The sequence below is a fragment of the Miniopterus natalensis genome, chromosome 7 (assembly GCF_054644295.1).
Source record: "Miniopterus natalensis isolate mMinNat1 chromosome 7, mMinNat1.hap1, whole genome shotgun sequence".
Taxonomy (NCBI): Eukaryota; Metazoa; Chordata; class Mammalia; order Chiroptera; family Miniopteridae; genus Miniopterus; species Miniopterus natalensis.
The window spans coordinates 72440832-72457681 of record NC_142087.1 but is presented as its reverse complement, the minus strand read 5'-3'; the positions used below and the strand labels follow the sequence as shown (position 1 = coordinate 72457681).

Sequence of the window (16850 nt, the reverse complement as noted above, 5' to 3'; positions counted from 1 at the left end):
AGAGAAAATCACTGAAAGGATGCATTGTTCCTGAAGGACCTAAACAAGGCACCTTCAGAACCAGTTAAGTTGGCCTCAGGTGATTTTAGAAGGTCCCTGAACTCCCCATGTATTCGCTGCCTGCTTTTTAAAACCTGAAATTCCCTTAAATGGAGGGAGAGGAGGGACTATTTAATTCCATACTATCCAAGAGAAATACCTGATGGCTTCGGAAAATCTAGCAGGCAGTGCTTATGTCACCAGGTGACTATGGAAGCATATGGCTAACAGCTTTGCTCATCTACAGAAGGGTTGCTTAAATTCCAAGAAGACATGGGATCACTGAGTGAGGAGCAAAGGCAGACAGAGTTAACAAACTTCTCAAACAGCACTTGGTCCAGGTTGTTACGCCAACTGGTACAGAACACAAAAAAGCTAACACATGGTGTTGATAGCCTGTGGCTGAAACACACGCAATTCCAGTACACCAACTTAATAGAGTTTATACATCATTTAACAGTGAACAAACACCCTGAAGACTCCTCAATTGTGGCAGCACTATGCTTAATTCTTGTTTCCTCCAGACCATCTTCATGAAGATGGGAGGGAGAGCTTTGGAACAGTGTTTCTCCAACCCAAGTCTCCCATATTCTCAGGCATCAGAGTTTTCTATGTGAAGAGAGAATACTGTTTCATCAGTAATCACCTTTCGACTGAGTTGTGCTTCAAAATTTCAGGTCTGCCCTGGCCGGGTGGCTCAGCTGGTTGGAGCCATAGGCTCTAGGGCTAGAGCATATTAGCACCAAGGGTAACTCGCCTCAGCGAGAGAACGAATGGGAACCCTGTGATTAGCCTTGGGTTGATCACATTCCAGAGCTCACCAGGGGAAGGGAACAGGGCCAAGGGTCCAGTTTTTCCCAGATATCAAGATGGTGAATTCACTTTAAGATGGAGTCACTTATGTTCCACACAACAGAATATATAAAAAAATGTCTCTTGTAGCTCTAAACTAAGCCAGAAAGTCCTAATGTTATATAAGAATTTTATATTAGTAAACATAATTGTAAGACAAAATATAATTAACTTGAATAGTACCCAAAATTAAAAAGCAAAACTTCAACACACATTCTATATCCCAATTTTTTTGATCCTCACCTAAAGAAACTTCTCTCCATTGCTTTTCGGGGGGGGGGGGGGGGGAGACATCGATGTGAAAGAGACACATCGATTGGCTGCCTCCTGCACATGCCCCAACTGGGGCCAAGCCTGCAACCGAGTTAAGTGCCCCTGGCGGGATTCAAAACTGGGACCCTTCAGTCCTCAGGCCAATTCTCTAACCACTGAGAAAGCCAGCCAGAGTGCCAATCCACTTCTATCTGTTTAGAAATAACAAGACACTCTGTTTGCCAGAACCATGAAGCAACCTTTGTTTCATGTTGGCTTTAAAGAAAGTAAGAGAATAAACTGGCACAGCCTATAAAATATATTTAGAAAACTGTAAGAGCAATTCACTCCCTTCTCATTATTATCCCAAATTTCATCTGAATTCCCCACATGCAAATAGGAGCTTAAAGGCACATCACACACTACTGATCTTCTTAGCTCTCTCTATATATTTAAAAGTGCACAGATTCCAAAAGGGAACTGAATATTCAGGGTTTCTACTTCTAAAGGATAAGCCCAAGTGAAGGTCAGTGTCAACACCAAGAACTCAATGGCCCTAAAAAGCAGATTCAGAATTGCCTAGAACTAATCATCTTAAGTGCAGATAAAATGTGGCAGTCCAAGAAACTAGGCCATGGAGAAATCACTGTATTTTACTATTACAGTTGCTTGAAGTCCATGCCAAATAAAATAAACTATAATAATATATTACAATCTTGGGCTGATGCAAAGTTTCCCCTGAGTCAAATAGGACTAGAGAGTACTCAAAATGCTTAGGAAAGAACCATTTCCAATGTGACAGAGTGAGGGTTCAAGGTCTAATGAGCCTTGACACACTACCACAGAAGTTTCAAACTGCAGCGACTGGTGGTCCTGGGGGGGGAGATGAACTCAGGAGAATCGGGCCACTTAAGTTCTATAAAATGTGCTTGTTCCTGGTCGCAGGCAAGCATCAAAAGTGAAGGAACCACTGCATTAAGCTGCCTGCCTGCTGCACTGAACTGCTCTCCTGCACTCTGTTCCTGCCATCTGAGCCAGCCCTTTATAAAGAAGTTCCTGGAATCCATCCTCCCTCCCTCCCTTCCTTTCCTTTCTTTTCTTTCTTCTTCTTTCTTTCTTCATTCCTTCCTTCCTCCCTCCCTTTTTCTTTTCTTTTTTAAATATGTTTTTATTGATTTCAGAGAGAAGAAGGGAGAGAGGGAGAGAGAGAACCATCAACAATGAGAGTCATTGATTGGCTGCCTCTTGCACACTGCACGCCCCCTACTGGGGGTCCAGCTGGAAATCCTGGCATGTGCCCCAGGCATGTACCCTGACTGGGAATCGAACCACCATCTCCTGGATCACAGGTTGATTCTCAACTGCTGAGCCACGCAAGCCAGGCCCTGGAATCCTATTTCAACCAATAGGTCTGAGGCTTTCCCCATTTAAAAACAGAGCTGTGCAGCTATATCCATTACCATCTTGGACCAATCTGAGAAGCTCCATTCTGACCAACCAGGATGGTGCTTTTTGGACCAAACTGTGAGGATTTGGAGTCCTAATTTGCATGAGACTGGACCAATTAGGGACCAGGGGCAGCGTCTTCTATTTATGTAAGTCAGCTCCCCTCTAGCTCAGAGGGCACATTTTCCCTTTCCATCCAAGACTGAAGACACTTTAACATGTCCTGCTGGAGTAGAGCAGAGCTCTCTAACAGAAAAGGGGCCTTGCCCCAGGGCTGCTTCACAGCTATAGTGTTCCACAGCCCTGCTGTTTCATAATTGAGCTGTAACACAACTGAGCTGTTCACACCAAATAACGTTTCCTTTTTCACAGCACCCTAAATTGGAGATTCCTGTTGGCATTGACTTGGCACCAGTGACCATCAGTTGACACCTTCACACCCATCAAAGAGGAAAAAAAATTAAAAACTCATAATATCAAGTGTTGGCAAAGAAGAGGAAAAATGAATTCTGAAACAGTGGTAGAAGTCAGACATGGAGAGCTATTTGGTACATGCAGTCAGGTGCATGCACAATGCTCCCTCCCTGCACCCTGCAGTTCTGCTTTTCACTATGTGCCCTAGACCAGAGAAATTCTCCCATGATTTAGGGGACCTATACAAGGATGTTCATGATAGCTAGTTAATCATATTAAAAAAACAACCCAAAACTGGAAAAACCTAAGTGCTTATTCCCAGGAGAATACTTACATAGTGATATAATCATAAAATGGAATACTGTAATATTTTAAATTAAAGGCAGAGATATGTTTATTAACATAGTAAATCTAAAAAATTCACAGAATTTGACAGAAATTCCATAAAGTCCAAGAATATGTAAAACAATATAATATCTTGGTTATAAATATTTAAATGTATGTGGTGGAAGCATAAAATTAAAAACACAAGATAAGAAACGCTCATTTGTAAGAGCAATTATCTCTCAGGAGGAATAAAGAGACGGGAATAGAGAAAAGTAGAGGGTCCTTAACTATGTATGTTTTCTTTCTTTAAAAAACATGAAGCTGAAGCAAATATTATATAATATCCTGATTTTACAAATCTGGTTTAATAGTCTACGGGTATCTGTTAAACTTGAAATATTTCATTAAAATTTATTTTACAAAGATTTTTGTAATTTTTGTGTGTCGTATCAGTTATAAATAAAAAGTAATCATAAGGCAATATGATCTAAAACAATTTAAAAAAAAAAGGTGAAGGAACCAGATGAAGCGATGCTGTGGCTGACATCAGGACCAAATGCACTGGTCTACCCCTACCCTAGCGCTGACCAGTCGGTAGGGAGCATGACCCTAAATCTCTCAGTATGATTCATGATTCTTCCCCCTATATAACCCATTCCCTGGAAGCCATCGAGGAAACCAGGTCTTTAGCTCACCTGTGTCTCCAGGTGAGGCCCACTTCCTAAAAATAAACCCTTACTTTCTTTGCTGCAAACTTCTGTTCATGTCTTATTGGGCTTTGATGCATGCAAACAGACCTCTTTAGTCCAGTAACACCAACCTGTCTCTCCCTTATACACACCTGGACAGTTTCCTACAGTCCTTCCACAGGGACATTCTGGAACCATCACTAGTTAAAAATCAGGTTTCACCTGAGACAGGAAACACAGAGGAAGAGGATTTGGGGTTGATGGAGGTGAAGATAGAAATCTATGCTAGAATATGTTGAGTTGGAAATATCTATGAGGCATGGAGGTGGAAATGAGTAAAGGGAGCTGGATATGTGGCCTGTAGTGTAGGTGTAAGCATGAGGGACTGAAAAATTTTTACATATGAAACTACTCAAAGGACTGTCTTCCCCCCACACACACCTCTTCAGACAACAAAACCGAAGAAAATACCATATTTCATAAATCCAAGATGCCACTGATCATAAAACAAATGACTAAGAAAACAAAACTGCTGTTAAAATCTGACACAATGCTAAGACAGCACTGATTTTAAAATGTATCCCAAATTCAAAGATGTTATGACAAAAGAAAGATGCATCTTAGAATAGATAAAATACAGGGAGCTTTTTTTTATTGGTAGGAGGTATTTAGATTGCACTGAATATACGGTAGACATTTGTTTTTGTAAATTTTTATTCTGAAATAATTTCAAATTTATAAAAAAGTTGCAAGAACAGTACAAAGAATTCTTGAATACCTTTACCCAGGTAGTTTCACCAATTAACTGTTTTCACTTTGACCCATTTATCATGTCTATTTTGTCAGTTTCTCTCCTCCCCCTCTCCCCTTCTTTCCCTGTTTCAGACTGTTGCAGTCTTTGTGCCCTCTTATCCCTAAATACTTCAGTATGTATTTACTAAACTCAAGGACACAGTCACAGTACAATGATCAAAATATGTCACTGCAATACTACTGTCTAATCTATGGCAGGATAATAAGCAGCTAGGAAAATCCCCAGGCACATGGGATGGGGAAACGAGACAAGAAAATTAAACACGGCCAAACAGTTTGGGCAGCTTGCAGCCAACCTGTGAATTGCAAGACCTTATCTTCCCCAACCAAGAAAACTTGCGAGCAAATGGTTTATACTCTCCTCCCTAAGCAGATAATACATAGCTCAAATCACCCTGGCCTGGGAAAATAGAGAACAAAGGCCCGATTAATGCAATTTGCGCCAGCTAATTGTCGTCTGGGAGACAACAAAAACCCCAAAAGCATTTGGATAGTATCACTTGAGTGGGAAACATTAGGCAGGAAAGAGCTTCTAGGGCGGGAGGAGAGAAAGGAGAAAAGGGGGCAGAGTTTATTTCACCCACTGAACAAAGATGTAAGTAGTCTTGGGACTTGCCAAGATAAAATCACCAGATATTCTCAAAAATTCTGGGAAAAGCTGCAACAATGTAAAAGAGGGACCTTGAAATCTACTTTATCCAGCAGAAGAACCTTGAAACCGGTAAGGGGAAAAAGTATAAAACCCTTAAACCCCCCACCAGGAGGGGGCGCTCAGACTAGGTGAGTTTTCCCCTTGTGCTTTATACCTAGTATATTCTTAATAAATTCATTTGCTTTGTTTGAACACTGCTTTCTGTCACTTGTCTGAATTCTTTCTCATGAGTGTGTCAAGACCCAAGGAGGGGAGAGCTGAGCCCCCTCCAACTCAAGAGGCTCTGTGGTAACAAATCCATCATTCACATTCAAATTTTGTCCGTTGTCCCAATAATGTCCTTTATAGCTATTTTCCCTCCCCTTCTAGGATACAATCCAGGATCATGCACTGTACAGTTGTCAGGTCCCTTTTCAACTGGAATTGTTTCTCAGTCTTTATTTCTGTTTCTTGACATTGAAAAATTTTCAAGAGAATAGAGGCGAGTTATTTTTGTAGAATGCCACACAAGTAAATTTGTCCCATGTCTCTGTGCAATCATTTTGGTTATAATGGGAAATATCCTCACCCCCTGTTCACACTGCCAGCAAGATTGTGCCCTTCTAGGTACTTATGATCAGGAGGCACATGACTTTTCCTTACTGGTGATGTTAACTTTGATTACTTAGTTAAGATGGCACCGATAGCAGAGGTAGTCTCCTTTCATAAGAATTTGAATTATGAGAATTTTATGTACCAAAATCTAAGAATATCAAGCCATATTTTATGTGTACAAATTTGAAATAGTAAAAATTTAAAATTTTTTAAAATAAATTGCTAAAAAGAAAAAACACAAGCCAAAATGCAGCTAAAAGCTTAGATTTGATACCTGATCTAATTGCAGTTCCAACCTCTCGCAGAAACATCTTTATCAACCTATATAAAATTTTCTGGTCAAGCAACAGTAAGGTAATCAGGCACATCAGCCCTCCTCATTCCTTACAGAAAGATGAGGCAATCTGCATGATAAAAACTCTTCTCATTATCTTCCCCCAAAGAAAAGATGTCCCCAGCCCCAAAATAATCATTTTTCTTTTTTTTTCCTTGCTAATAGCTCCCTTGCTCCACCCTTCTTCCTATAAAAACCTTCCACTTTCTATAACACTTTATAGAGTGTCCTTCCAGTTGCTAAAAAATGATATTGCCCAATTCATGAATTACTTACTAAAGCTAATTAGATACACAAATTTACTCTGCTTAATTTTGTTTTTTTTTAACAGTATCAAGAAATTGCTTAATTTTAAAGCCACAAAACAATGTGAACTATCAACTATTTTTTATACTTTGGCCACAGAGCAGGGCTTGGCTCAGTTTGAACTATGCAAGACCCCTGTAAAAATCCTGTTTGAAGCAGTGAGAACAGGCCATTAATGTTATAGACAAAAAAGGGGTTCTACAGAAAGTAACTGCACAGAGTGATCTGATCATACATTCCTAACTGGGCAGGTCAAGGTGCACAGTCATACGCCAGTCCTATCACTTCTTTAGTAAAAGGTTTATCTTTGCCTTAAGCAAGCCCTGTCCATTGTTTCTGCACACCTAGGTTAACATACCTTTAAAATGACCCTTTTCACACCCCTCAGAAGTGAAACTATTACCAGAAAGGGGACCTGGCCCTAGTAGGTCTGCCTAGGGGAGCTGGCTGGTAGTGTGTGGGTTCTTGACTTCACACAGGAAAAATTTCACAACACAGTCCAGGTGAAATTTTTTTATTGTTGACAATATTACACATGTCCCCCATTTTCCCCCTTTGGCCCCCTCCACCCAGCCCCCACCCACCCCAGACCTTCACCACCTTACTATCTGTATCCATAGGCTATGCATATATCTTTGATTAATTTCTTCCAGACCCCCCCACTCCCTCCCCTCTGAGGCTACATGAATTTTAGAGGATGTTTATTAAAGCTGGGGGCACTGAAACAAAGAAGAGCCTAGGATAACAGAAGAGAGACTAGGTGAGGAAATGAGCCTAAGCTGGGCTGCTTTGGCTCACTAAGAAGTCAGAGAAAAGGGGGCTTTGGGGACAGATTCAGGTGGTTTGCCTGGGACGAACTGCCACTGCCCACTGCTGCCCTGGTTGTAAGCCTCCTGGGGTCCCTTAGAGTTTAGGAGATGCATGCCTGTAAGGGAAGGGGAAGGGGAAGGGCAGGGCAAAGGTGCAGGCATGCTTCTGGAAGGGAGAGTACAGGCTGGGACCTTGGTTTTGAAGGATTTTAAAGGCTGGGTATTTAGGAGAGGCCTTAGGGGAGGGTCTCAATAGAATATTCATTAGTTTTATGCTGATGTACCAAAATGAGACTTACTCCCTTAACTTCATCTGTCCTTGGGTGTGGTTGGCAAACGGCAATAATTAGATTTCTGCTATCTATCTCCCCGAGTAAGGCGATTTAAGCTATTTATGTGGCACTTTTCTCAATCCGTTGGGATTTTTGCTTCCCCGAAATTGTTGCCAGTTTAGCTCAAATAAACTCATAAAAATTCTTATAGGTTTGGACATTTCTTAAATTGACAGTGGTTACCTTAAAGAATCCCTACCACAAAATCAGTCACCTATACCCAGTGAACTAACTGGCTGAGCTGCAGTCTGCCCTTGGGATTTGGTTTCCTTGGGGCAGAAGTCACCACCCTCCCTGTTATAATGGGCACAATGAGTTCTTAGTTTTATTTCCCATGCACACAGGAAGGCACAAATCTCCTGAGGATTCAGGAAGAATCTTGCCTATTCGTGGTCCTGCCACCTCTCCCAAGATGGGGAACTGGTGATGCTGTCTACTTTTGCCAGTTTTGTCCACTTGCATGCACACAGTCAGAAGCCAGAAGGCCACAAGGACAAACAGTCCCAGCACCCGCCTCTTCAGGCTACCTGAGTACAGGGCAGATAGAGATGTTTCAGATATAATCAGCTTTTCCTGGGGTGTGACAAGCTGCTCATCAGCGTCTCCACTGAGGAAACTGCTGTGTTGACTTTTAAATAATTTATAACAGTTTATGAAATTGTACCCTTTAAACTAAACTCCAAATCGGTGAACATTTGTCATATTTCTTGATGCTGGTTCTTATGTTTATGGTTTGATGTCATTTGTGACCCTGAGGGAGATCCCACAGGCCTCCAATGTGAACAGCCCCACCTCGGTGGTCCACCCTAGCAGGACCAGTCCACAACCCCTCTACTTTGAGCTTAGGGTTTGTTAGAGTCCCAATCCCAGCATCAGACTCATTTTTTAAAAACATTATATCCATGAGCATGCACACACAAATAAAGATCACAAGGAGGCAAAGCACAATTTATTAAGCCACCCACACTTTTGCTTACAAATGAAATTTGAGTTGGCTAGTCCCCTGTAGACCCTTCATCTTGCACATCTAGACAAATCACAGAAGTAACAGCACTGAAAATTGTTAATTTCCTTTTTAAGGTGCAGAAATGATCTAGTTGCTGAGGCAATGAGGTATGCTGGAAACCCCATGTGTGAAGAGGCCTAGAATCTGCAAGAGCCTGCCCATAACCTGGCACACCCCTTAGTGCCACATGACCCTGAACTCAGGTGGTATCAACCTCATCCGCAAGATGGGACAAAAGCATGACCCAGCTAGTAGACTTCTGTGAATGCTACATAAAATAATTTACCAAAAGCACTGAGAACAGAGCCTGGCACACAGTGAGTGCAGTCAAAATTTTAAAAAACAAAAAACAAACAAACAAAAAATACCAAAGACCAGGGCTCCATTTTCTGACCGTAACACAGCTGGTACAGGAAGCACACATGAAGTCCAGATACAGGGGAAACAATACCTGTGTGGTGAGTCCCAGTCCCTACACACCCTGTGTCCATGGAATAGCAGCAGGGAAATGTTCGGCTTGTCACAGATAAAGGGATCTAGCAGGGCGCCCTCTCCCAGCCAGTGACTGGTTCAAATGCCATTAAGTGTCTTACTCATCGCTGGTGTGCCAACAGCAATCAAGACCCAACTACAACAGGAGGGCACACATAATCCACACAAGGGATACCCCTGGAGCACCCGGTTCAGATGACCAGGGAAAACTGCGTCACTGGACACCACGGGACACCTTTACAGAAGGCCACTCTGTTGAGACAAGGAGAAGTAGCAAATATACTTAATACATAGAAACAAACACAGGGAGTCAGCCAAAATAAGGAAATGAAGAGACATGCTACAAATGAAAGAACAGGATAAAACTCCAATAAAAGAATTAAATGAAACTTTGGGCAAGAATAGATGAATTCAGTGAGAATTTCAACACAGAAATAGAAAACATAAAGATGATACAAAACATAAAAAAAAGAACCAATCAGAACTAAAGAATAGAATAACTGAAATGAAGATTACACTAAAAGGACACAAAAGTGTATCAGAACAGTATCAAATAAGCGACTAGACAACAAGGTGTTGAAAAATACCCAATCAGAACAGCAAAAAGAAAAAAGAATTTAAGAAAATGAGGATAGTTTAAGGGACCTCAGGGAAACATCAAGTGTACCAACATTTGAATCATAGGAGCCCCAGAAAGAGAAGAGACAAAGCAAGAAACTGAAAACCTACTTCAAGAAACTGACAGGAAACTTCCCTAATCTGGTGAAGGAAACAGACACACAAGTCCAAGAAGCACAGAGTCCCAAACAAGATGAACCCAAAGAGGCCCACACCAAAACACACCATAATTAAAATGCAAAATAAGACAAAGAGAATCTTAAAAGCAGCAAGAGAAAAGCAGTTAGTTGCCTCCAAGAGAGCTCCCATAAGACTGTCAGTTGATTTCTCAACAGAAACTTTGCAGGCCAGAAGGGATTGGCACAAAATATTCAAAGATATGAAAAGCAGAGACTTACAACCAACATTACTCTACCCAGCAAGGCAATCATTTAGAACACAAGAGAGAACAAGCTTCCCAGACAAGAAAAGCTAAAGGAGTTCATCACCAACAAACCAGTATTACAAGAAATGTTAAAGTGATCTCATTAAATAGCAAAGATAAAAAATATGAATAAGAAAATGTAGGACAGAAAAAAAATTCTCAGTGACAAAGGCAAGCATTTAGTAAAAGCAGTGCAGTAAAAGCAGTAGATCAACCAACTATAAAGTTAGTACAAAAGTTAAAAGACAAAAGTAGAAAGATCATGTGTAATTACAACAATAAATTAGGGATACAAACAAACACACACAAGAAGTAAAGTAATAACAAAAACATGAATGCGGAGGAGATGAGTAAAAACTGTCATTTTTAGAATGTTTAAATTTAAATTTAAGCAACCATCAACTTAACCAGTGCATATGCAGCCTATAAGAGACCCATTTGAGTTCAAAAGACACACAAATGGAAAGGAGAGGAATGAAAAAATATATTTCATGCAAATGGAAATTAAAAAAAAAAAAGGCTGGGGTAGCAATACTTGTATTAGAAGAAATACACTTTAAACAAAGGCTATAACCACAGATTTTTTTAAAAAGGGCAATTCATAAGGATTAAGGGGTCAATTCAACAAGAGAATATAACTTTTATAAACATCTATACACCCAACATAGGAGTACCTAATATACATATATAAAGCAAACATTGACAAACATAAAGGGAGAGATCAACAGAAATACAATAATAATGGGGTATTTTAACACCCCATTGACAACAAGGGATAGATTATCCAGGCAACAAGGAAATAGCGGCCTTAAATGACACATTAGATCGGACTGACTTAATTGATATTGTTAAACTATTTCATCAAAAGCAGCAAAATATATATTCAAGTACACATAAAACACATTCAGGACAGACCACATGTTAGCCCACAAAACAAGTCTCAAAAAACTTAAAAAGAATGAATTCATATCAAGCATATTCTCTTATCACAATGATGTGAAACTAGAAATCAATTACAGGAAAAACAATAACTGAGAACCACACTAACACACTATGGTTAAATAACATGCTACTAAACAATGAATGGGTTAACAATAAGATCAAGAAAGAAATCAAGACACATTGAGACAAGTGAAAATAAAAGCACAATGACCCCAAATCCATGGGACATAGCAAAAGGAGTTCTAGAGGGAAATTCATACCAATACAGGCCTACTTCAAGAAATAAGAAAAAACTCATATAAACAATCTAATCTTACACCTATTAGGAACCAGAAAAACAACAAACAAAGCCCAAAGTGAGTAGAAGAAATAATAAAGATCAAAGAAGAAATCATATTAAGAAAATAATAGAAAGGATCACTAAAACCAGGAGTTGATTCTTTGAAAAGATAAAATTAAACCTTTACCAGACTCATCACAAAAAACAGAAAAGATACACCCGGCTGGGCGTGGCTCAGTGGTTGAGCATAAACCTAGGATCCCGGAGATCTTGGTTCGATTCCTGGTCAGGGGACACGACAGGGTTGCAGCCTTGATCCCCAGTAGAGGGTATGCAGGAAGCAGCCAATAAATGATTCTCTCTCATCACTGACGTTTCTCTCTCTCTCTCTCTACCCCTCCCTTCCTCCCTCTGAAAATCAATAAAGATATATTTTTTAAAAAAGAGAGAAGATCCAAATAAATAAAATCAGAAATGAAAAAGAAGAAGTGACAAATGGCACTAGGGAAATACAAAAGATTATAAGAAAATACTACGGACAAATATATGCCAACAAACTGGACAGCCTAGAAAAAATAAATTCCCAAAAATATATAATCTAAGATTGTATCAAGAAAAACAAACAAAAACAAAAGCAAAATCTGAACAGACTAATGAATACTAGTGAAATACAATCAGTAATCAAAAACTTCCAACAAACCAAAGTCCTCAACCAGATGGCTTCACAGGTTAATATTACCAAGCATTCAAAGAGGAATTAATACCTATCCCTTTCAAACTATTTCAAAAAATTGAAGAGAGAAGACTCCCAAACTCATTTTATGAGGCCAGCATTACCCTGATACCAAACGAGACAAAGACACTACCAAAAAAGAAAATTAAAGACAAATATTTGTGATGAACATAGATGCAAAAACTTGCAACAAAATACAGTGGAACCTTGGCTGTCCCAGTAGTGATTTGGTTGAAAACCAAATCATTTTTCTCATTAGAAATATTATAAATTGAATTAATCCATTCCAAACCCCCTCTCAAAGCAAAAAAAAACAAACAAAAAAAACCCATGAAAATATTCACAGCACAGTTTCCTGAGATGTTAACAATGAGAGGTTTAACAGTAAACTCACTCAGCTAGGCCGGGCGTGGCTCAGCGGTTGAGTGTCGACCTAGGATCCAGGAGATCAGGGTTCGATTCCTGGTCAGGGCACATGTTTGGGTTGCAAGCTGCAGCCAATCAATGACTCTCTCATCATTGATGTTTCTATCTCTCTCTCTCCCTCTCCTTTCCTCTCTCTGAAATCAATAAAGATATATTTAAAATAAAAACAAACAAACAAACAACAAAACCAGTAAACTCACTCATACTTGTGCTTTCTCTTCTTTGTTTGTCGCCTGAGAGACACATAACTAATCATACAGGTATAGCGTGAAAGGTTGCTGGGTTGAGAATCCAAGTTTTGTTTGACAACCAAGACATTTTTTCCTTAACAACTTGGTCAAGAACCAAACTGTTGGAGATGGGAGATGTTCAAGAACTGAAGTTCGACTGTATTAGCAAAGCAAATTCAGCAATACATTAAAAAGATCACCTACCATGATCAAGTGGGATTTATTCCTGGGATGCAAGGTTGATTCAATATCTGCAAATCAAGTAATTTGATATACCACATAAACAAAATGAAAGATAAAAGTCATATGTCCATATCAATAGATGTAGTAAAAGCATTTGACAAAATCCAACATCCATTTATGATAAAAACTCTCAGCAAAGTGGGAGTAGAGGGAACATACCTCAACATTATAAGGGTCATATATGGCAAACACACAGCTAACATCATACTCAACAGTGAAAAGCTATAAATGTTTTCCTTAAGATAAGAAACAAGACCAGAATTCCACTTTCACCAATTTTATTCAACATAGTATTGGAAGTCAAAGCCACTGCAATCAGATAAAAAATCAAAGTCATGAAAATTTGAAAGAAAGAAGTAAAACTGTCATTATTTGCAGATAACATGATACCATATATAGAAAACCCTAAATACTGCACCAAAAAAACACACACCAAAATTAATTAATGAATTCAATAAAGTTGCATGACACCAAATTAATATTCAGAAATTGGTTTCATTTTTATATACCAATAACAGACTATCAGAAAGAGTTATTAAGAAAACAATCCCATTTACAACTGCACGAAAAAGAATAAAATACCAAGGAATAAATTTAACCAAGAAGGTAAAAAGCCTGGACTCAAAAAACTTTAAGACATTGAAGAAAGAAACTGAAGAAGATACAAATACATGAATATTCCATGCCCATGGAAAGGAAGAATTAACATGATTAGAATATCCACATTACCCAAAGCAACCTACAGATTCAATGCAAAACCCCCTATCAAAATACCCAGGGTATATTTCACAGGCCTAGAACAAATAATCCTAAAATTTATATGGATCCACAAAAGATCCAGAATAGCAAAAGCAATCTTGAGAAAAAAGAACAAAGTTAGAGTTATCATATTATCTTATATCAAATTATGCTATAAGGCTACAGTAATTAAAATAGTATGGTACTGGCATAAAAACAGACATATAGATCAATGGAACAGAACAGAGCCTAGAAATAAACCCATGCCTATATACACAATTCATCTATGACAAAGGAGGCAAGAATACACAATGGGATGAAGACAGCCTCTTCAATAAAAGGTACTGGGAAAAATGCAAAATGATGATACTAGACCACTCCATATACAAAAATAAACTCAAAATGAATAAAAGACTTAAATGTAACACCTGAAACCATAAAACTCCTAGAAGAAAACATAAGCAGCAAACTTTTGACATCACTCTTTGTAGTATTTTTTGGATATGTCTCCTTCGGCAAGGGAAACAGGAAAAAATAAACAAATGGAAGTACATCAAACTAAAATGTTTTTACACAGCAAAATAAAAAGGAAACCTACTGAATGGGAGAAGATATTCGCTAAGGGGATAATATCCAAAATTTATAAAGAACTCACATCTCTTGCCGAGCCAGCGTGGCTCAGCAGTTGAGCACCAACCTATGATCCAGATCGAGGTTCGATTCCTGGTCAGGGCACATGCCCAGGTTGTGGGCTCAAACCCCAGTAGAGAATGTTCAGGAAGCAGCCAATCAATAACTCTCTTATCATTGATGTTTCTATCTCTCTCTCCCCCTCTCCCTTCCCCTCTCTGAAATCACAGCCAATCAATAACTCTCTCATCATTGATGTTTCTATCTCTCTCTCCCCCTCTCCCTTTCCCTCTCTGAAATCAATAAAGACATATTTAAAACAAAACAAAACACATACACCTTAACAACAAAAAACAAATAATTCAATTACAAAATGGGCAGAGGACCTGAACAGACACTTCCAAAGAGAACATACAGATGGCCAACACAAAAGATGCTCAATGTCGCTAATTATCAGAGAAATGCAAATTAAAACCACAACGAGCTATTACCTCACACCTGTCATAATGGCTATCATCAATAAATCAATGAACAAAAAGTGTTGTGAGGATATATAGAAAAAAGTACCATCATGCAGAAACAATATGGAGGTTCCCAAAAAATTAAAAGGAGAACTGCCATATGATCCAGGAATTCCACTTCTGGGTGTTTTTCTGAAGAAACCAAAACACCAATTCAAATGATATATGCACCCCTGTGTTCAATGAAGCATTATTTGCAATAGCCTAGCTATGGAAGCAACCTAAGTACCCATCGATAGACAAATCAATAAAGATGATGTGGGACACACATACAATGGAATATTAGCCAAAAAAGAATGATATTTTACCATTTGCAACAATATGGACAGACCTAGAGGGTATTATGCTAAGTAAAATAAGACAGAGAAAGACAAATACCGTATCATTTCACTTATATAAGGAATCTGAAAAACAAAATAAATGATCAAAACAAAAACAAACTTATAGGTACAGAGAACAAGCTGATGGCCACCAGATGGATGGGGGACTGAGAGAATGGCTGAAAAAGGTGAAAGGGATCAAGGAGTACAAACTGCCACTTATAAAAACAGTCATGGGGCCCTAGCCAGTTTGGCTCAATGGTTAGAGCGTCGGCCCTCGGACATAGGGTTCAGGGTTCGATTTCAGCCAAGGGCACATACCTCAGTTGCAGGCTCCGCCCCAGTACGGGCATGAGCAGGGGGCAACCACTCGATGTGTGTGTGTGTGTCTCTCTCTATGAAAAGGCAATGGAAAAAATATCCTCAGGTGAGGATTAATAAATAAATAATAAATAAAACTTCAGGTTCTAAAAAAAAATAGTCATGGGGAGTAAAGTACAGCATAAGGAATATAGTCAATAATATTGCAATAGCTATCTAGTGTCAGATGGGTACTAGGCTTATTGAGGAGATCACTTCATAAGTCATATAATTACTTAATCGCTATACTGTACACCTGAAACTAATATGATATTGCATATCAAATATAATTGAAAAATAATTTTTTTTAAAAGGGAGAGCTATGAAATCCAAACCTCCCTCTCGCTCCACATGTGAACGAGACAGCCACCATCAATGTGACACTATGCAGAAGAGGAGCAACTTGGGCCCCCAAAGGTTGGTTTCAGTCAAGAGAACAGTCCATCCCGAAGCCCTGGTTTCTCCTTCCAGGACCTCTCTATTTGTTTAATCTGAGCCTAGGTATTCAATCACTGGAAACTAAAAACATACTAACTGATGGACATTCAGAAATGTAAAATTATTTACTGGAACCTTGATAATCTAGAAATTGTGGAGAAAGATTTCCTTTCAGATCTTTAATAATAACAATAAATGATGACCACTTTGAGAAACTCCAATACATCAAAATCTTAACTTTGTAAATGAAGCAAATCCCAATAAGCTAACTTAATTAAAAGAGTATTTCTCATAACACAAAAAGATTTGTCAGTTTCGCCTAATGAAATGTAAAATAACAGTCAACACACAAAAACTGGTATATGCCAAAGTTTCTCAAATTTGAGTGCATCAGAATTACCTGGAAGACTTTGGTTTATTTGACAGACAAATGATTTAAACTGAATCAGACTGAGTAACTAGAAATCATGTTATCCCTTAAAGTCTAGAGAAGGACAGTCTAGAATTGAGAGACACAAAAATAGTGCAACCAGGCAGCACCAGAGGCATGCTCCAACTTTTGTGAAAAGAGAATAAAAATAGGTAACGCG

General features: G+C 38.9%; 1 protein-coding gene across 1 annotated transcript in view; it reads right to left on the bottom strand.

The window, feature by feature from the left end:
- The window catches only part of NINL (ninein like), a 128191-nt gene extending 113384 nt beyond the window's left edge, over window positions 1–14807 (bottom strand). The window contains exon 1 of the mRNA XM_016219062.2: window positions 13215–14807. The gene's annotated coding sequence lies outside the window, so the exon portion shown is untranslated. The remainder of the gene's footprint in view (window positions 1–13214) is intronic.
- Between the last annotated feature and the right edge of the window lie 2043 nt (window positions 14808–16850).